Consider the following 18,261-nt stretch of genomic DNA (forward strand, 5'->3'; position numbering starts at 1 on the left):
ACAGGTGGGGGGATGGGGTACGGGCCTGAGGTGCGGCGCATACAGGCACTATGGTCCTGGGGTACGGTGCGTACAGGTGCGGGGCTGGGGTACGGTGTTGGTGTACGGTGCGTACAGGTACGGAGCTGGGGTACGGGCCTGGGGTGCGGTGCGTACATGTGGGGGGCTGGGGTCTGGTGTTGGGGTACGGTGCGTACAGGTACGGGGCTGGGATACGGGCCTGGGGTGCGGCGAGTACAGGTGGGGGGCTGGGGTACGGTGCGTACAGGTATGGGGCTTGGAGATGGGCCTGGGGTGCGGCGCGTACAGGTGCGGGGCTGGGGTACGGTCCTGGGGTACGGTGCGTACAGGTACGGGGCTGGGGTATGCGCCTGGGGTGTGGCGCGTACAGGTGGGGGGCTGGGGTACGGGCCTGGGGTACGGTGCGTACAGGTGCGGGTCTGGGAGATGGGCCTGGGGTGCGGCGAGTACAGGTGCGGGGCTGGGGTACGGTCCTGGGGTATTCCAGTGGGTGACGTATATCCCTGTATGTGGATGATATGCTGTTGGATGTACAACGCCCACGGCAATCAAAAGACAGAATTCTGCAAATATTCTCTATTTTTGGAGATTTCTCAGGTTACAGCATTAATTGGGATACGTCTTTACTGTTTTCACTGGCAGGAGACATCCCTAAATTAACATCCAGGTGCGAGGTCCCGGCGGAGCTATTGGCATTCAAATACTTGGATATACATATAGCGAGAAATCCTCAGAATTATTATGATCAGAACCTATTGCCCCAATTGATCAGATTTTGGCGTGATGCCCAGAGATGGAAGGCATTGCTGTTGACTTTAATAGGCAGTGCGGCACTATTTTAAATGCTGACACTACCAAGACTGTTACATGTTCTACATAATGCCCCATATCAAATTCCAACTCAATTCTTTTGCTTAATTGAAGCGGAGCTACCCTCCCTGCTGTGGAACGGAGGGGCACCACGAATAGCGCTCCATAAACTACAAACGGGGGTTTATGAGGGGAGGGCTGGCAATCCCGGATATGAAACTATACTATTGGGCATCCCAACTGGTCACACTGACCGACTGGGGTGTTTGAGGACCGGATGGAACCAGCTTATATAGTGGACAGACTATATATGGGAAGCATGGGATACAGCTCCCTGCTTCAAAATAAAAAGGGAATCAGGAATCTGCCACCACATACGCAAACTGTGACCAAAATATGGTGGGAAGTGGTGAAGTATCTGGGCTGGACGAACAGATTGACAGAGATGACCCCCCTGTGGGTGGGCGACCAACTGGCGGAAGTGAGCAAGTTAAGGGCTTTCACCAAATGGGAACTACTTGGACTGCAAAAACTGGGAGATGTCTGGAGAGGCCGGCCCTTTGTGACCTTCCACGTCCTTCAACAAGAGTATGAAATGGGCCTGGGAGAGTGGCTGCGCCACCTGTAGCTGGGCCATGCATTGCGGGGACATATCAGTGAAGGTGAGGAACTGGTGGAAGCATCCCCTCTAGGAGACAGACTGTTGACAGACCCCCTGGAAGAGAAAGCTATCTCATTAATATATAAACAACTAGTGAATAATGCCCTGGAATTCCACGGGAACATGGTGAACAGTGTGTGAGGGTGACAGAGGTACACTGGAAGATTCTAATTGGGTGGAGGCCCTTCAGAGCCCCAGGGAAGTTGCTATAAGCTCTCGTTTCCGTCTGATTCATCTGAAGGTCCTGCACAGAGTATACTGTTGCCGTGGGCTGCTGTGCCGATTGGGCAGGACAGACTCAGCCCTATGCCACAGTGGGTGTGGTCAATTCTATCATCTCCTCTGGGAGTGTCAAGAAACACAGAAGTATTGGGGAAGAGTCAGAGACATCACGTCACATGTGACTGGGCTTAAGATTCCTCTGGTACCGCAGTGGTTCCTACTGGGGATAGCCGGGGAGGAGGACTGGCCTAGATATACAAAAATATGGCTGGCATTGGCAGATGTGGTGGCAAAGCACAACCTGGCGAGGTGCTGGGGGGTAAGGGCACTCCCACGAGTGAGGGACTTGCATGCGGACATGGATTGGAGTTGGCTAGCGGAGTGTACAATTTACCAAAATAGGGGATGTCCTAAAAATGGGAAAAAAATCTGGGAACAATGGCGGGCTTTTTGAGGCCTGTGAAGAAACTCTGAATGAGTGAGCTGGGTACTGTATCCGTAGGGTAATGCTCTCTCAGATGACTAAAAGATAAGAATGTAAACAAATGATCAATACATCACTTGTATAACTCGTATCACTGATGTACTGCTGTTCTGAGTTGTTGTAATAAAAAGATTTTAAAAAATATATATGATAAATAAATTATGGCGGCAGCAGTACACCAACCGAAGAGTACTAATGACCTTCCACTCATGAATTTGCAGAGACAGCATGCAATGTCGGTTCAGTGGCAAAGGCAGTCAAGCCAGTTAAACATAAAACATGTATAAACATTAATTCCGGGAAAAGTAAGGCTGGGGTTACATTGCAATCACAGATAAACTGCTCCCACAAGAGTTGCAATGTGGGGAGCATACCGAAATGAAACACAGGACTCCGATAAAGGAAAAGCGCAGCCTCAGCAAAAGGGAAAGAAAGAGGTTGCACAGAGGCAAACATAAAGGCTTATTAAGGAAAAATGCACACCATTATACAAAACTCTATCCAATCTTTAATAGCCTTAAAATTAGCAGGCATGGTAACCAGGTATAAAGCAAGCACATGGGCGCATTCTACTCTTATTTAGGGGAAAGTATATGGCAGGTGCAAAATATACGTGGTGCTCCTAGGAAAGGATTGCTTGTCATCCACAATCCCACACTGCCCTCTCAATGAAGAGCAAAAAGTAGTCAATCTACAAATCCGAGCACTAGATTAATCATATATATAATAGTGTATATTTTGTAGTCCACTGTAATCCAAGTTCAGGCCCATAAAGTATAGTCTAAATCTTCACAATGATTTTGTGGTAGATGTCATTACAGTTGTATCCAAAAGGAAGACAGTCCAAAGCAATTGTTCACAACGCCGAGCAATTGGATAATCAGTTTAGAAACAACAAGCCAACACTTGTTTCATCGATAGGTCGTAAACACCTCGACTTCTTCAGTGCTGTAGGCATTAAATAGATCATCTTATCACCAACCAATGATGTGCAAAAACCATAAATTAGAGAAAGTGGTGATAAAAATGAAGGGCCATGTTATCAAGAGCGGCGATAAGGGGCTTGATAATATGCCATAGAGAATTCCAACAGAAGCCCAGGTTTGTGGGCCTTCACACCAGAACCTGGGCTTCTATTGGAATTCTCTAGGACATATTATCAAGCTCCTTATCGCCGCTTTAGAACCAAAGATACATAATTCCAAGGTCAAAGATATATCGAAAGTCAAATGTTCGGTGTGCCAAAATATCGAACATTGCATACTTTATAAATACAGTGAACAAACGCAATAAAGCGTCTCCAATATTGCTAATGCAACCTTTTATAAAAACTGGTAGAAAAGCGAGCCCCAACCTTATCTGGTAAAGGGAGTACATATAACTTAAAAAACATGAGCGCATTAGTGTAGTACACTTGATAAATACAGCGAACACGCGCAATAAAGCGTCTTCAATAATGCTAGTACTACCTTATATAAAACGGTAGAAAAGCGAGCCCCAATCTTATCTCGTAAAAGGAGTACGCATAACTTAAAAAACATAAAAACATGAGCACAGTAATGTATTATCAGCTAATAATTAGGCAACACACCTGAATACCATACAACATTGCTTGTAGTTAAAAGTCGAAATCCATCGACAATGAGAGTGCTATGTGAGAGAAAGTAGAAACATTTTCAATGCAAGAACGATAACCACATTGAGGGTACTCACATAAATCCAGATAAGAATCCATGCCTCACAGGAGAGTACTACTCAATGTCCATATAGCGTGGTCCACCCGCGCCATTCTGGGTTTCTAATACACAGCCATCCATGCCTAACGTCCTAGCACGTCTATTGAGAAAAAACAGTCGCGGCCATCTTTGAGTGGCAACTCTAAGCCGGTCATAGTACAATAAGTCAGAACTCCATATCAATCTAAATAAAGGTTGTTAAGAATCAAATGTATAACCCTTCATACCTAACGTTCTGATGCATCTCTTACAGAAAAGCGTTGCGGCCATTTCTAAATGGTTACTGTAAAGTCGTGCCTAGGGCCTAGGAATAAATCGCAGGGGCACACGTGTGTTATGCTAGTGGTCAGTGGAAATGCCTGCCACGCCCAGCGCCCTGGGCTTTTTATTGATGTACATGCGTGCCGTCCGTGGGGACGTCGGGCTGACCAAACTACGGCCACGCTGAAGGGGGGGTGTGACCCTGACACACACACACGGACCCTCGGGCAATGGTTTGGTCCGTTGCGCCAACACTACATTCCTCCTTTACCCAGAAATGAAAAACAAACGAACATGCCGCCTAGCGCGACCCAACAGTTTTAACAGTCTCTAAGAGTCTCATGAGGGAAAACAATGGAACAGTCTTACTTGGCTTTGGTGGAGGTGCAGCCTCCCATCACTCCAGTGGTTGACAGCGGGCCACAAAGTCTCGATACCTCTGGGATGGTCGCGGGCATGGGCATAGATGGTATTTGCTCTGGCTGCGCCCGTCCGGTGGGGTAAGAACCATGTCCTCTGAACTGTCCGCCTCCACCGTGTCCGGGCGGCTTTGCATTCCATGTGGCACCTCTTCTCTCCCGGTTTGCGTGGAAGAACCCGTTCCTGCACTCTCCGCCACGCGTGGCTCATCAGCTCCCGTGGGATTCCGAGGGCCGGGAGAAGGCGTTGGGTAGTAGTCTTCTATCTCCGGAAAGTCTTCCTCCACTTCATGCGGGACCCTCTTGAAGAACGATACATTTCTAGTGACTTCTTCACCGCCCCTGATTGCCGTGATCAGGGTCCCTTTGACGTTGGTGACAGTCCACGGGGCTAGCTCGAAGGGCAGGCGGAACTTTCCCCCGGGGTGGCGGTCCTTCACTAGCACCCGGTCGCCGACTTGGATTGTACTGTCAGCTGCTCTCCTCTTCCGGGAGGCTTCCTGGTTAGTCTTTGTTCGGTTTTCCATGGAGCGGTTGGGTGGGTTTGGTAACGACTCCCACACGGGGTGGTGCGGGCTGGTGTCCCGGATTGCTCGGCCCAGACACAGGCGGCTCGGAGGGACCCTTGTGGTGCAGTGAGGCGTCAGCCTGTACTCGCGCAGGAATTGGTAGAGAGCTAGCTCCACGTTTAGGCCATCTGCTAGGGCGATCTGAATAGTTTTGTTTAGAGTCCTCATCAGTCTCTCAACCTCTCCGTTTGCTTGCGGCCACCTCGGGGTTATGCGTCGGTGCTTGATGCGGTGGGACTGCAGGTACTCGGCCAACTCAGCGCCGTTGAACGGTGGACCATTGTCCGTGCGCAGCTCACCTATGAGTCCATGGGTGGCCATGATCTTCTCCAGCTTGGGGATCACCTCCGTTGCGGCTGTTGAGGGAAGGATCTCTACCTCTGGGTACCGCGAGTAATCGTCTACCACTACTAGCATGTATCGTCCTCCAGGTAAGCTGCCGAAGTCGGCACTGGCTCGTACCCAGGGTGAGGTAGGGCCCTCTTCAGTGATTACGGGTGCTGGGGGGTCGGGTAGGCTGGTCGCCAAACACACCGGGCACCGCTGGACCGTGTCCTCTATCATCTTGTCAAGTCCCGGGAACCAGAGCTTGCACCTGAGGCGTTTTTTTGACTTGACGATGCCTTGGTGGGCGCCATGCGCCAGGAGGGCAGCTTGTTGGGTGAGGCTGCTAGGCAGCACTAGGCGGGGGCCTCTCAGGAGACAGACTTCAGGGGACACTGACCGTTCGTTCCTGACGAGGTGGAGCGCCTTCAGTGATGCTTGAGCCTCTGGCGTGCGAAAAGACGACGGACTTTGGAGCGGCTTCCAGTTTCCTGACGTGACCGCTCGGATAGCCATCTGGAGACAGTCGTCCTCTTTGGTAGCTAGCGCTACTTCCTCCAGCGACATCGGCAGGGGTCGGGACCTTTCCACAATCATCCGGACATACTCCTCTGTGGCTGCAGCCACCGTGGCTCCCACGTCCGTAGCCGGGCGGGCATGCCTGGACAGGAAATCGGCTGGGTTTCGGGCTCCTGGTCGATACTCCACTGTGAATTGGAATTCTTGAAGCTGGAGTACCCATTTCTCTATCCGCGGGGGAGGGCGTGACGAGGAGCCTTGGAACAGCGGGACCAGGGGTTTGTGATCTGTGAGCACCACGAACGGGTGTCCATACAGGTAAATGTGGAAGTGGCGGCACCCCCACAGGATGGCGATGGCCTCCTTCTCGATCTGCGAGTACCGCTGCTCCGTCGGCGTGAGGGTTCTGCATGCGTACGCGACGGGGGCCCACTCTCCACACCTCTGCTGCTGGGCTAGCACGGCTCCTAGGCCTGTCGGGCTGGCGTCCACTAGGAGTTGTGACTCGAGCCGAGGATCGAAATACGCCAAGGTCGTGTCGGCTGAAAGCGCCTCCTTGGTTTTCTGGAACGACTCTTGCTGTGCCGGGCCCCACTCCCAGGTGGCGGAGGCTTTGGTGAGGTCGCGGAGGGGCCCAGTGAGGTCGGACAGGTCTCTGATGAACCTCCCGCAGTAGGTGACCATCCCAAGAAAACTGCGGACAGCCGTCACGGAGGTAGGCGCGGGGGCCGCGTGGATGTCCTTGACTTTATCCGGATCCGGGCCTATTCCTTGGTCGGAGAATCGGTATCCGAAGAAGCTAATGTCTTTATGCAGAAAATCGCAATTGTCCCTGTGGAGAGTTAAGCCTCGCTCCTGAAGCCGGGAAAACACTGCTCGGAGGCGTCGGATATGTTCGTCCAGGGTTGGGGCGTGGACTAGAATGTCGTCACTGACGTTTAAGACGCCGTCCAGCCCTTGCAGGACGGTCTGGATAATGTTCTGGAACACCTCCGCTGCGCTCGATATCCCAAAGTTGAGCCGGGTGTAGCGCCAGAGGCCTGCGTGCGTGGAGAAGGTAGTAATGGGGCGGGGGTCCGGGTGCAAGGGGATCTGGTGATATCCCGATCTCAGGTCCATTTTGGAGAACCACTTTGAGCCCGATAGCTCTCCGACTATGTCGTCTATGGTCGGCGTCAGGTGGCGCTCGCGCCTGATGGCCAGGTTGGGGATGCACATGTCAACGCAGATCCGCACTGCATCCGGCTGTTTCGGCTTCTTGGCTACTACGATGGGTGACACCCATGGGGTGGGTCCACTCACCCTTTCGATGATTCCTGCTTGCTCGAGTGTCCGTAGCTCTGCTTCCACCTTGGGCCGTAGGTGAAACGCAATGCGTCGGTGCCGGAGGGCCACCGGGGTGACTGTCCTGTCGATGTGGAGGTGTATGGCAGGTCCTTTGAGACACCCGATCCCTTCAAACAGGGCCACATGTTCCTGCACCAGGTGGTCCAAGTTGCGGGTTTGGACGGTGAGTGCAAAGTGGATCAGGCCAAGGTCTTGGGCTGTGCGGCACCCAAGCAGGAATCCCGTACCTTCCTGCGACACGTATACTTTGGTTTGCAGCCGAGTGGTGTCGTGGGACAGATCCGTCCTGAAGGCCCCACACAGGTGTAGGGGCCGATGGGTGCCGTAGGCGTACACTTGCACCCTCGTTGGATGGAGTGGCGGTGCGCTCCTCAGCGTCCGGTATACGCTGGCAGCCATCAGGTTGATTGACGCACCGGTGTCGATCAGAGCGGCTACGGCCTGGTCCTGTACAGTGATTGTGCACATGGGTCCTGTCGAAGGCGTCGCTGCCAGGGTGTTGAGCATCCGCACAACATGCACAGACGTACAAAAGGGGGTGGTGATGGACGGAGCATCAGAACCAATCAAACACTCACACCCAGTCAACAGATCTGGGTTTGATCCATCACCGTTCTTTAGCCCACTCTGCCACCCCAGTTCAGACATGGCCATATGCAAATCAGTCTGACCCTGTGCCTCATGGGAACAGCTCAGCCCGAACTGCCAAGCCATGCCTTCCCTGGACCGGAAACAAGCTTCCTAGGACCGGTTTCTGGCATTTCAGCCGTCTTCAGCCAGGCTTGCTTGAATCCAGTGGCCAAGTGAGCAAGGGACTCACGTCTGAGCATACCCTGCCAACTTATGGCGAACAAAGCCGTACAAAAGGGGGTGGTGATGGACGGAGCATCAGAACCAATCAAACACTCACACCCAGTCAACAGATCTGGGTTTGATCCATCACCGTTCTTTAGCCCACTCTGCCACCCCAGTTCAGACATGGCCATATGCAAATCAGTCTGACCCTGTGCCTCATGGGAACAGCTCAGCCCGAACTGCCAAGCCATGCCTTCCTTGGACCGGAAACAAGCTTCCTAGGACCGGTTTCTGGCATTTCAGCCGTCTTCAGCCAGGCTTGCTTGAATCCAGTGGCAAAGTGAGCAAGGGACTCACGTCTGAGCATACCCTGCCAACTTATGGCGAACAAAGCCGTACAAAAGGGGGTGGTGATGGACGGAGCGTCAGAACCAATCAAACACTCACACCCAGTCAACAGATCTGGGTTTGATCCATCACCGTTATTTAGCCCACTCTGCCACCCCAGTTCAGACATGGCCATATGCAAATCAGTCTGACCCTGTGCCTCATGGGAACAGCTCAGCCCGAACTGCCAAGCCATGCCTTCCCTGGACCGGAAACAAGCTTCCTAGGACCGGTTTCTGGCATTTCAGCCGTCTTCAGCCAGGCTTGCTTGAATCCAGTGGCAAAGTGAGCAAGGGACTCACGTCTGAGCATACCCTGCCAACTTATGGCGAACAAAGCCGTAAAAAAGGGGGTGGTGATCGACATGCACAGAGGCTACATCTGCCTCGTCGTCGTCGTCCATGTCGCTGCTGGTGGAGGTGCTGGGTAGTGGTACCAGCTGTCTTACCCTCCCAGGCGGGCCTCCTTGCTTCTTTCTTGACGATGACAGGCACACACTCGCAAAATGGTTGGCTTTGCCACATGCGCTGCAGATTTTGCCTTGGGCCGGGCATGCTCCTCGGTGCGGTGTCACTCCTCCGCACCACACACAGGCTCGGCCGGGGGACGGCTGGACTGGTCTCAGGTTTCTCCGCTGGGGTTGCTTTGTGCGAGTGTCGGCCACCTCCGTTTGGAGGGCACACACCGGCTCCGTTTTGATTGCGACCGCCGGCTTTGGCTCCATGTGCGCGGCTCTGGCCTTGGACAGTTCCTTTGAGCGCCCTAGCGTAAGGATGTCGCGCATGGCCATGTTGTCCGCCTCCAACACCCTTTCGCGGAGTTTGGACGATGCGCAGCCTTGGATGAACTGTGCGCGGATCTCGTCGTCCGCATCAGGGAGAGTGCACGTGCTGGCTAGCTTTTTCAACCTGGCATAGAAGACGTCCACCGACTCTTCTGGGAGTTGGCGGGCCTGGCGGAGCAGGAATCGTTCATAGTCAGCGCTTGCGAACAGCTCAAAGTACGCCGTGATAGCGTCGCGCAGCGTGGCGTACGTCATGGGCGGCCCACCTTCTACCACGTCTTTTGAAATGTCATGGATCGCCTCACCTCCAAGGTGTAGCAGCATGGCACGCCTCCGCACAACCGCGATGTCCGCCGCCACGAAGTAGTTCTCCAGGCGTTCCACCCACTTCTTCCACCGTGCGGCTTGAGACGGTGGGGTGCCGGTGACTTCGAAGGGCTCCAGGGGAGGCACGTTGGCCATGGTCGCCGAGGATGGCTGCAGGGGGCGTCACTAGCTCTCTTCGGGGAGGCACACCAACCTTCCTGGCGTCGTCCGTGGGCAGGTAGGCCGTGCTGAGGGCCAGGGGCCGCTGAGGAGTAGGCAGGGTCGACCAGGGACCTTCTCGACAGCAAAAACAGGCCTCACGCGAGATGCGTGAGAAATGGCAGGCCCGGGCCGCGTGTTGCACGCGAGATGCGTGAGACTTGGCAGGCGGGTCCCAGCGTTCCGCGCGCGCAGGCTCCGCAGGAGAGGCAGGCTGCCGGAGAGGGAGGAGGCAGTCGTCGGGGCCCGGGGAAGCTACCAGGAGCACAGCCAAACAGGTGAGGCCAGCAGGGGGACCTCGCAGGGCGTCCAGGGGCCAGAGGTAGCGCGGGGGCCAGGCCAGCTGCAGGTGGTGCGAACCGCTCCTTGGGCAAGAGCGTGGGTTCGAGATCGCGCGATGGGGTGGCGAGACCACCTCGTCGCCAGTGTAGAGTCGTGCCTAGGGCCTAGGAATAAATCGCAGGGGCACACGTGTGTTATGCTAGTGGTCAGTGGAAATGCCTGCCACGCCCAGCGCCCTGGGCTTTTTATTGATGTACATGCGTGCCGTCCGTGGGGACGTCGGGCTGACCCAACTACGGCCACGCTGAAGGGGGGGTGTGACCCTGACACACACACACGGACCCTCGGGCAATGGTTTGGTCCGTTGCGCCAACACTACAGTTACCTCGAACCGATCCAAAAATCAGTGACATTAGGACTCATCAGTAATGCTTTAACACATCTCATATGAAAAAAGTTGCGGCCATTTATAAACGGTAACTTCAAACTGATCCAAAAACAGTAATATTAAGGCTCTTAGATATCTACAGTCCATATTGATAATAAGTATTAAGAATCCATAAAACAAGCTCTCCATAACAGTATAAATAATGGGTGTAACAAATGCAGTGTATGAGAGCATGGCACACAGGGCAGTGTGTCATGTCGACTCTTTGCTTTTCTTGCACCAAGACATGCAGCCTGCAATGGCAGCTTGCATGGCCTTGGTGAGGGGTCTCTGGGGTGGCACAATATGTGCTGCAGCACAGTGGACCCTCTTCAGTTCCCAGGCCCTAGGTGCCAGGGGTGCCACTTACTAGGGACTTACAGAGGTGGATGAAGTTGTACCAATTGTGGTACAGTTTTGGGAAACAGATCTGGAACTGGGAACCTGGTTATCAGAGACACAGTGCACTCACAGTTTGAAATCATAGCAGGTATCAAGCACAAAGTGGGGGTACTTTCTTACAGTGTGTGAGTGGTTGTATGGATGATGCCATCAGTGATGTCATTTGAGATGTCATCAGGGATTTCATGAGTGATATCACTGACCATTTCATGAGTGATGCAATATATGAGTTCATTAGCAGTGCATTGCGGGCGTAAGTTATAGTAGATCAGGTAACTATAACTGCTGAATTTCTCTGGTTTTGTATGAGTGAAATGTGAGCCTAACTACAGCATCTCTGTAACCTTTAAAAAAAATTATATTTCCTAACCATAATGTCCCTGTAACTTTAGTTTTTTCGATGAATTTCAACGTTTAAAAAAAAGTTATTTCCTAACAGTAATCTGTAACCTTTGAGAGTGGCTGTGCGAGAGGCTGTATAGGTAGATTAGTGGGTGTTTGAGTCTCTGAGTGGGTGAGTGAGTGGGTATGTGAGTCTCTGAGTGGATCTGTGAATGTGAACATGAGTGTCTGAGTGGGTGGATGATTATCTGAGTGGGTGTGTGAGGGGGTTGATGAGTGTCTGAGTGGGTCTGTGAGAGCGTGCGAGAGTATCTGAGTGGATCTGTGAGTTGGTGCATGAACGTCTGAGTGGGTCTATGAGTTGGTGTGTGAGTTTCTGAGTGGGCCTGTGAGTGTGTGAGTGAGTCTCTCAATGGTTCTGCTCATTCTACATGTTATTTTGCCTCTTTCTGTTCGCTTCTGATCTTTATTCTGCCTCTTTCTGCTAATTTCTGACCTTTAGTCTGCCTCTTGCTGCTTGTTTCTGCCCTCTATTCTGCCTCTTTCTGCTCGTTTCTGCCCTCTATTCTGCCTCTTACAGCTCGTTTCTGACCACTATTTTGCCTCTTTCTGCTCGTTTCTGACCTCTATACTGCCTTTTACTGCTCGTTGCTATCCCTCATTTTGCCTCTTTGTGCTCGTTTCTCACCTTTATTTTGCCTCTTTCTGCCTCTTTCTGCTCTCTTCTGACCTTTATTCTGCCTCTTTGTGCTTGTTTCTGACCTTTATTCTGCCTCTTGCTGCTCATATCTAACCTCCATTCTGCCTCTTCCTGCTCGTTTCTGACCTCTATTCTTACTCTTGCTGTTCGTTTCTGACCTCTATTTTGCCTCTTTCTGACCTCTATTCTGCCTTTTTTTGCTTGTTGCTGTCCTTTATTTTGCCTCTTTGTGCTTGTTTCTCACCTTTAATTTGCCTCTTTCTGCTCGTTGCTGACCTCTTTTTTACCTCTTTCTGCTTGTTTCTGACCTTTAGTCTGCCTCTTTCTGCTCGTTGCTCACCTTATCTTGCCTCTTTCTGCTCATTGTTGACCTCTATTCTGCCTTTTACTGCTTGTTGTTATCCTTTGTGCTCGTTTCTCACCTTTATTTTGCCTCTTTCAGTTCGCTTCTGACCTTTATTCTGCCTCTTTGTGTTTGCTTCTGACCTTTTTTCTGCCTCTTGCTGCTCATGTCTAACCTCCATTCTGCCTCTTCCTGCTCGTTTCTGACCTCTGTTCTGCCTCTTGCTGCTCGTTTCTGACCTCTATTTTGCCTCTTTCTGCTTCTTTCTGACCTCTATTCTGCCTTTTTTTGCTTATTGCTGTTCTTTATCTTGCCTCTTTGTGCTCGTTTCTCACCTTTAATTTGCTTCTTTCTGCTTGTTGCTGACCTCTATTTTGCCTCTTTCTGCAGGTTTCTGACCTTTAGTCTTCCTCTTTCTGCTCATTTCTCACCTTTATCTTGCCTCTTTCTGCTCATTGCTGACCTTCATTTTGTCTCTCTCTTTCTGCGCGATTGACCACTATTTTGCCTCTTTCTGCTGGTTTCTACCTTTATTTTGCCTCTTTCTACTCGTTCTTCACCTTTATCTTGTCTTTTTTTGCTACTTTCTTACCTTTATTCTGCCTCTTTCTGCTCATTTCTTACTGTTATCTTGCCTCTTCCTGCTCATTGCTGACCTTTATTCTGCATCTTTCTGCTAATTTCTTACCTTTATTTTGCCTCATTCAGCTTGTTTCTCACCTTTATTTTTCCCATTTCAGCTCATTTCTCACCTTTATTTTGCCTCTTTTTGCTCATTGCTGACATCGGGACAGCTGGGCCACTCACGATGGGCAGCCGCTTTTCTTTATCCTTGTCTTCTTCTTGTCCGTCGAATCTCAAGTTCAAGGTCCAGGGATGCCACTTAAATGCTAAATTTAGGGGCGTTAAAGGGGAGACAAGTAGTAGCCATTGGGCTACCTACCTTTAGGGTGTGTACACCCTCTAAGTGACCACCTTCTGTGGGAAGGGGCATTAGTCTAGCTCTGATAAGTAGTTTTCCCACCATCCCAAGATGGTGGATTTTCAGGAGAGGGTTTCACATCACCTGTCACACCTTAGGGGTGGTGCTGGCTGAATGTGGACACTCCGCCGCATCTAACTAATTTTTCCGCTTGTCATCCTGCTGAATGTCCCCACTATCTGGGGGAGCCTGGACTGCCCTTCAAAGGCGGCAATGCCTTTGAAGCTTCCCACTCTGGAAGACCATTCCAGCCTAGAGGTGTGAAGCAGGCTTTGTTTCAGGCATCTGAGAGCATGGGCTCTCATCCCATGAGGTCAGAAGCATGTCTGGTGGTGGCAGGCTAGCTAGGACTAGTCAAAGATCACACCAGTGCTTGATAGGTTTTATGGGGACCCTCTAAAGGGTCTCCTGTGTGCATTTATTAATAAATCCAACACTGGCATCAGGGAGGATTTATTAACACAAGATGTTTGGTACCAAACATCTTAGGGCACAGTGAAGCCATCATGAAGTTGGGAAACTTGTAATGATGAATATCCAGCCCAAGTACTCTCTTTGGCTTCCCTGTGCACTTACAATATCCAAAAATGGCTTAGATATTGTAGGGTCATATCCGCTCATTCTGGTATTACCGCACATGGGATTTAGTGCACCCTGCCTTAGGGCTGTAAGGCTTGCAGTAGGTGTGACTTACCTATATCTCATGCAGTGTATGAGGCCATGGCACACAGTGCTGTGTGTCATGTTGACTCTTTGCTTTTACTTGCACCAAGATATGCAGCCTGCAATGGCAGCTTGCATGGTCTTGGTGAGGGGTCTCTGGGGTTGCACAATTTGTGCTGCAGCCCAGTGGACCCTCTTCAGTACCCAGGCCCTAGGTACCAGGGGTGCCACTTATCAGTGACTTACAGAGGTGGCTGAAGTTGTACCAGTTGTGATACAGTTTTGAGAAAGAGATCTGGTACTGGGAACCTGCTTACCAGAGACAGTGCACTCACAGTTTGAAATCATAGCAGGTATCAAGCAAAAAGTGGGGGCACTTTCCTACAGTGTGAGTGGTTGTATGGATGATGCCATCAGTAATGCCATTTGAGATGTCATCATTGATTACATTAATGATGTCACTGACCATTTCATGAGCGATGTGATATATGAGGTCATAAGCAGTGCATTGCGGGGTGTAAGTTATAGCTAGATCAGGTAACTATAACTGCTGAATTGCTCTGGTTTTGTACGAATGAAATATGAGCCTAACTACAACGTCTCTGTAACCTTTGTATTTTTCAGTAAATTTAATAGGTTCTTTTAATTCTATTTCTGAACTATAACGTCCCTGTAACCTTTGTTTTTTCAGTGAATTTCAACAGTTTTATAAACGTTATTTCCTAACGGTAACCTGTAACCTTTGAGAGTGGGTGTGCGAGTGGCTGTAGAGGTAGGCTAGTGGGTTTTTGATTCTCTGAGTGGGTGAGTGGCTGGGTACGTGAGTGTCTGAGTCGGTCTGGGAATGGGTGCATGAGTCTCTGAGTGGATCTGTGAATGTGAACATGAGTGTCTGAGTTGATCTGTGAGTTGGTGCGTGAGCGTTTGAGTAGGTCTATGAGTGGGTGTGAAGTCTCTGAGTGAGTCTGTGAGTAGGTGCATGAGTGTGTGAGTTTCTGAGTAGGCCTGTGAGTGTGTGTGTGAGTCTCCCAATTGTTCTGCTCGTTCTACCCATTATTTTGCCTCTTTCTGCTAGTTTCTGGACTCTATTGTGCCTCTAGCTGATCCTTTCTGACCTCTATTTTGCCCCTTTCTGCTCGTATCTGACCTCTATTCTGCCTTTTCTGCTTGCTGCTGTCATTTATTTTGCCTCTTTCTGCTCGTTTCTCACCTTTATTTTGCTTCTTTCTGCTTGCTTCTGACCTTTATTCTGCCTCCTTGTGCTTTATTCTGACCTCTATTTTGCCTCTTCCTGCTCCTTTCTGACCTCTATTCTGCCTTTTTTTGCTTGTTGCTGCCCTTTGTTTTGCATCTTTGTGCTTGTTTCTCACCTTTAATTTGCCTCTTTCTGCTAATTTCTGACCTTTATTCCTCCTCTTTCTGCTCCCTTTTGACCTTTATTCTGCCTCTTTCTGCTCACTTCTGCCCTTTAATTTGCCTCCTCTGCTAGATTCTGACCTTTATTCTGGCTCTCTCTGTCTGCTCATTTCTGACCTTTATTCTGCCTCTTTCTGGTCATTTCTGACCTTTATTCTGCCTCTTTCAGGTCATTTCTCACCTTTATTTTGCCTCCTGCTAATTTTTGACCTTTATTCTGCATCTTGCTGCTCATTGTTCTCCTTTTTGTAGTCTCTTTCTGCTCATTTTTCACTTCTAGCTTGCCTCTTTCTGCTCGTTACTGACCTTTATTCTGCCTCTTTCTGCTAATTTCTGACCTTCCTCTTTCTGCTCAGTTCTCACCTTGATTTTGCCTCTTTCTGCTCGTTTCTGACCTTAATTCTCCAATATTGCATCTTTTATAGTTTCACATGCTTGAATCTTCCCCATCGTCATGGTAGGAGTACCACGATAACAATAAAAATAGCAGTGCTAAAGCATTAGCCTCAATCTCCATTGAAAACAATAGCATTCAGGAACCTATTCACATTGTTTTAAAACATCCAAACTTCAGCCAATCAGAGCAGAGACCTGGGATTATTCATCCCCTGCAAAGCCACATACCTCAGATTTCTTGCCACATGTTGTGTGTTAGGGAGTCTCCCTGAGCCCTGCTCTGTCACAGTGTTTCTTTATTATCCTTTTGACCTTCAGCTTCCAGTTACCATTTCATCACCTATCAACATCTAAGGTACTGTTGGAGTGTGTGTTTGACTATATTCACACAGAATGCCAGAGTCTAAAAAAGTGCTGTTTAGGCACTGCATGACCTGGAGACAAAGGAGACTTTTCTCTGAGGATCTTCATAAGGAGTGTCTATAGCGCCTCTATCCTCACCACAGACTAAAAGAATGTAAGTACTTTTGTCCTTTTTCTGACAAAAACCTCAACCAAACAGATGGCGGACTGCTTCTATGGCTCCAGTTAAAAAAGTCAACCTCTGACTTAGAGCGTGAGGAGAAGGCGCATTCCTCCTCCAGGAAAAGAAGGAGAATCCTCTTCTTCTCACAAGGACACTAAAAGATCAAAGTCTCATGAAAAAGTTGTTTCTGAGGAGAGAAAATCTAAAAACGACCAGGCAGACACTTCCACTTCTCTTTAGAGGCCTGGCTCAGCATCTTCGTCTCTGCCTCATACTTGTTTCAAAGAGCTTTCCTCACTATCTGACCGACCGTCAACGGCTCCATCGTTGAGGATTCTGCTGTCTACATCAACTACCATTGTCTCAACACAATTAACGTTCTTGTTGGCGATGTCCACCACAAGGATGATTAAAACGTAGATTGCAACAGCATTGTAAAGCAAAAAGATGGCAGTTACTCTACCATCAACAACGACAAGACCATCCCCATCGGCGAGGCCTTCATCATTGGCCACCTCACCATCTATGGCTGCATCTATGGCTGTTCCGCTGACAAAGGCTCCTCATGCCACCTTGTCGGCGTTGCCGTCAGCTTTGTCATCAATGACGGTGCAGACAGGCCCGTCAATGGCCCCATTGACGGAGAAAAAGACCATTCTAATGCCATTATCGAAGCCAGTGTTTCAGGACTATTTTAAAATCTCGCTATTGCCCCCAACGCACCTCCTGTTTTTCCACAAATCTGAAGGATTATTTGGCCCTGCCTACAGTCTTTCACAATTGAAGGTTAAATGTCAGGAATCAGATGAAGAGGATGAAACGGACGACAATCCATTCGCTTACCTTACTCCTTCACTGATAGGGGTCCTCACTCAGCTCAACACCTGGACTACCCTTTCAGGAACATTATCCTTATGAGGAGCAAGAGGAGGAGCACCACTACCTCCAGGAACCCTCTGTCAATGTCCCTATATCCTTGGTTACGGATTTGCATTTCATGATCAATGACTATTATAGACGCTTTCCTGATGCAAACTCTGCTCAGTGGCCTCTGCCTCCACAGTACCTCCCCAGGTACTCCAAAACGCCTTAAGGAGAAGATAATACTTATGGTTCTTTCTATCCCGGATGATACACAGGACAGCAATGACCAGCAAATGGAGGAGGGTGAGTTCCACAGATCCGGATGCTCCATATAAATGGTATGATTAGGTTGCCTCAATGCCATCATCAACTACCCCACCAGTAGCTGATTTGCTGCCTGTGGATATTGATGGTTTCCACAATCATTTAGAGCTAGCCTCCAAGCGCTCTGACCTCCCTGTGCCAGCCAAACAAGAGGAGTGCTTTCTGTATGACTTTAAACCTGGCACAGAGTGCACCATTCAAACTATACCCAATGTGGATTTATTGTGGCCTCAAATTGATGAGAACACCAGCATCCACTCAAGCCATTGTGGCGAAGCTCGACAAACAATATGAGGCCTCTGAAAACTCCCCCACGTGTCTCATTGGACATCCTAGGATGGATTCAGTCATCATGCAGGCCACGCAGCAAAGGGCCAAGAATCCATCTTCTTTATGCACGGCCCCACCGGACAAGGAAGGGTGCTGTGTAGATAACATAGGCAAAAGATTTTCTGCTCTGGCGGCCACTTCCATTAGAGCCTCCAATGCCATGGCCATCCTGGGGAGATGCAACCAACAGACGTGGTACGACACCTTGTCTCTGTTGGAGTATCTCCCAAAAGTCAAGAAAAAAGAGGCAAGAGACATTCTATATGAAGGAGAAAAGGCCTCTTCCATGGAAATCTCATCCACCGGCTGGAGCTAGGGAAGTTGCACTGCCAGGGATGGCTTAAAGTCACTACTTTCTGCCTGAAAGTGCAGGCCAAGGTGTTAGACAAGCCATTTGATG

Source organism: Triturus cristatus, chromosome 2_1 (genome assembly GCF_964204655.1).
Source record: "Triturus cristatus chromosome 2_1, aTriCri1.1, whole genome shotgun sequence".
In the NCBI taxonomy this organism is placed as follows: domain Eukaryota; kingdom Metazoa; phylum Chordata; class Amphibia; order Caudata; family Salamandridae; genus Triturus; species Triturus cristatus.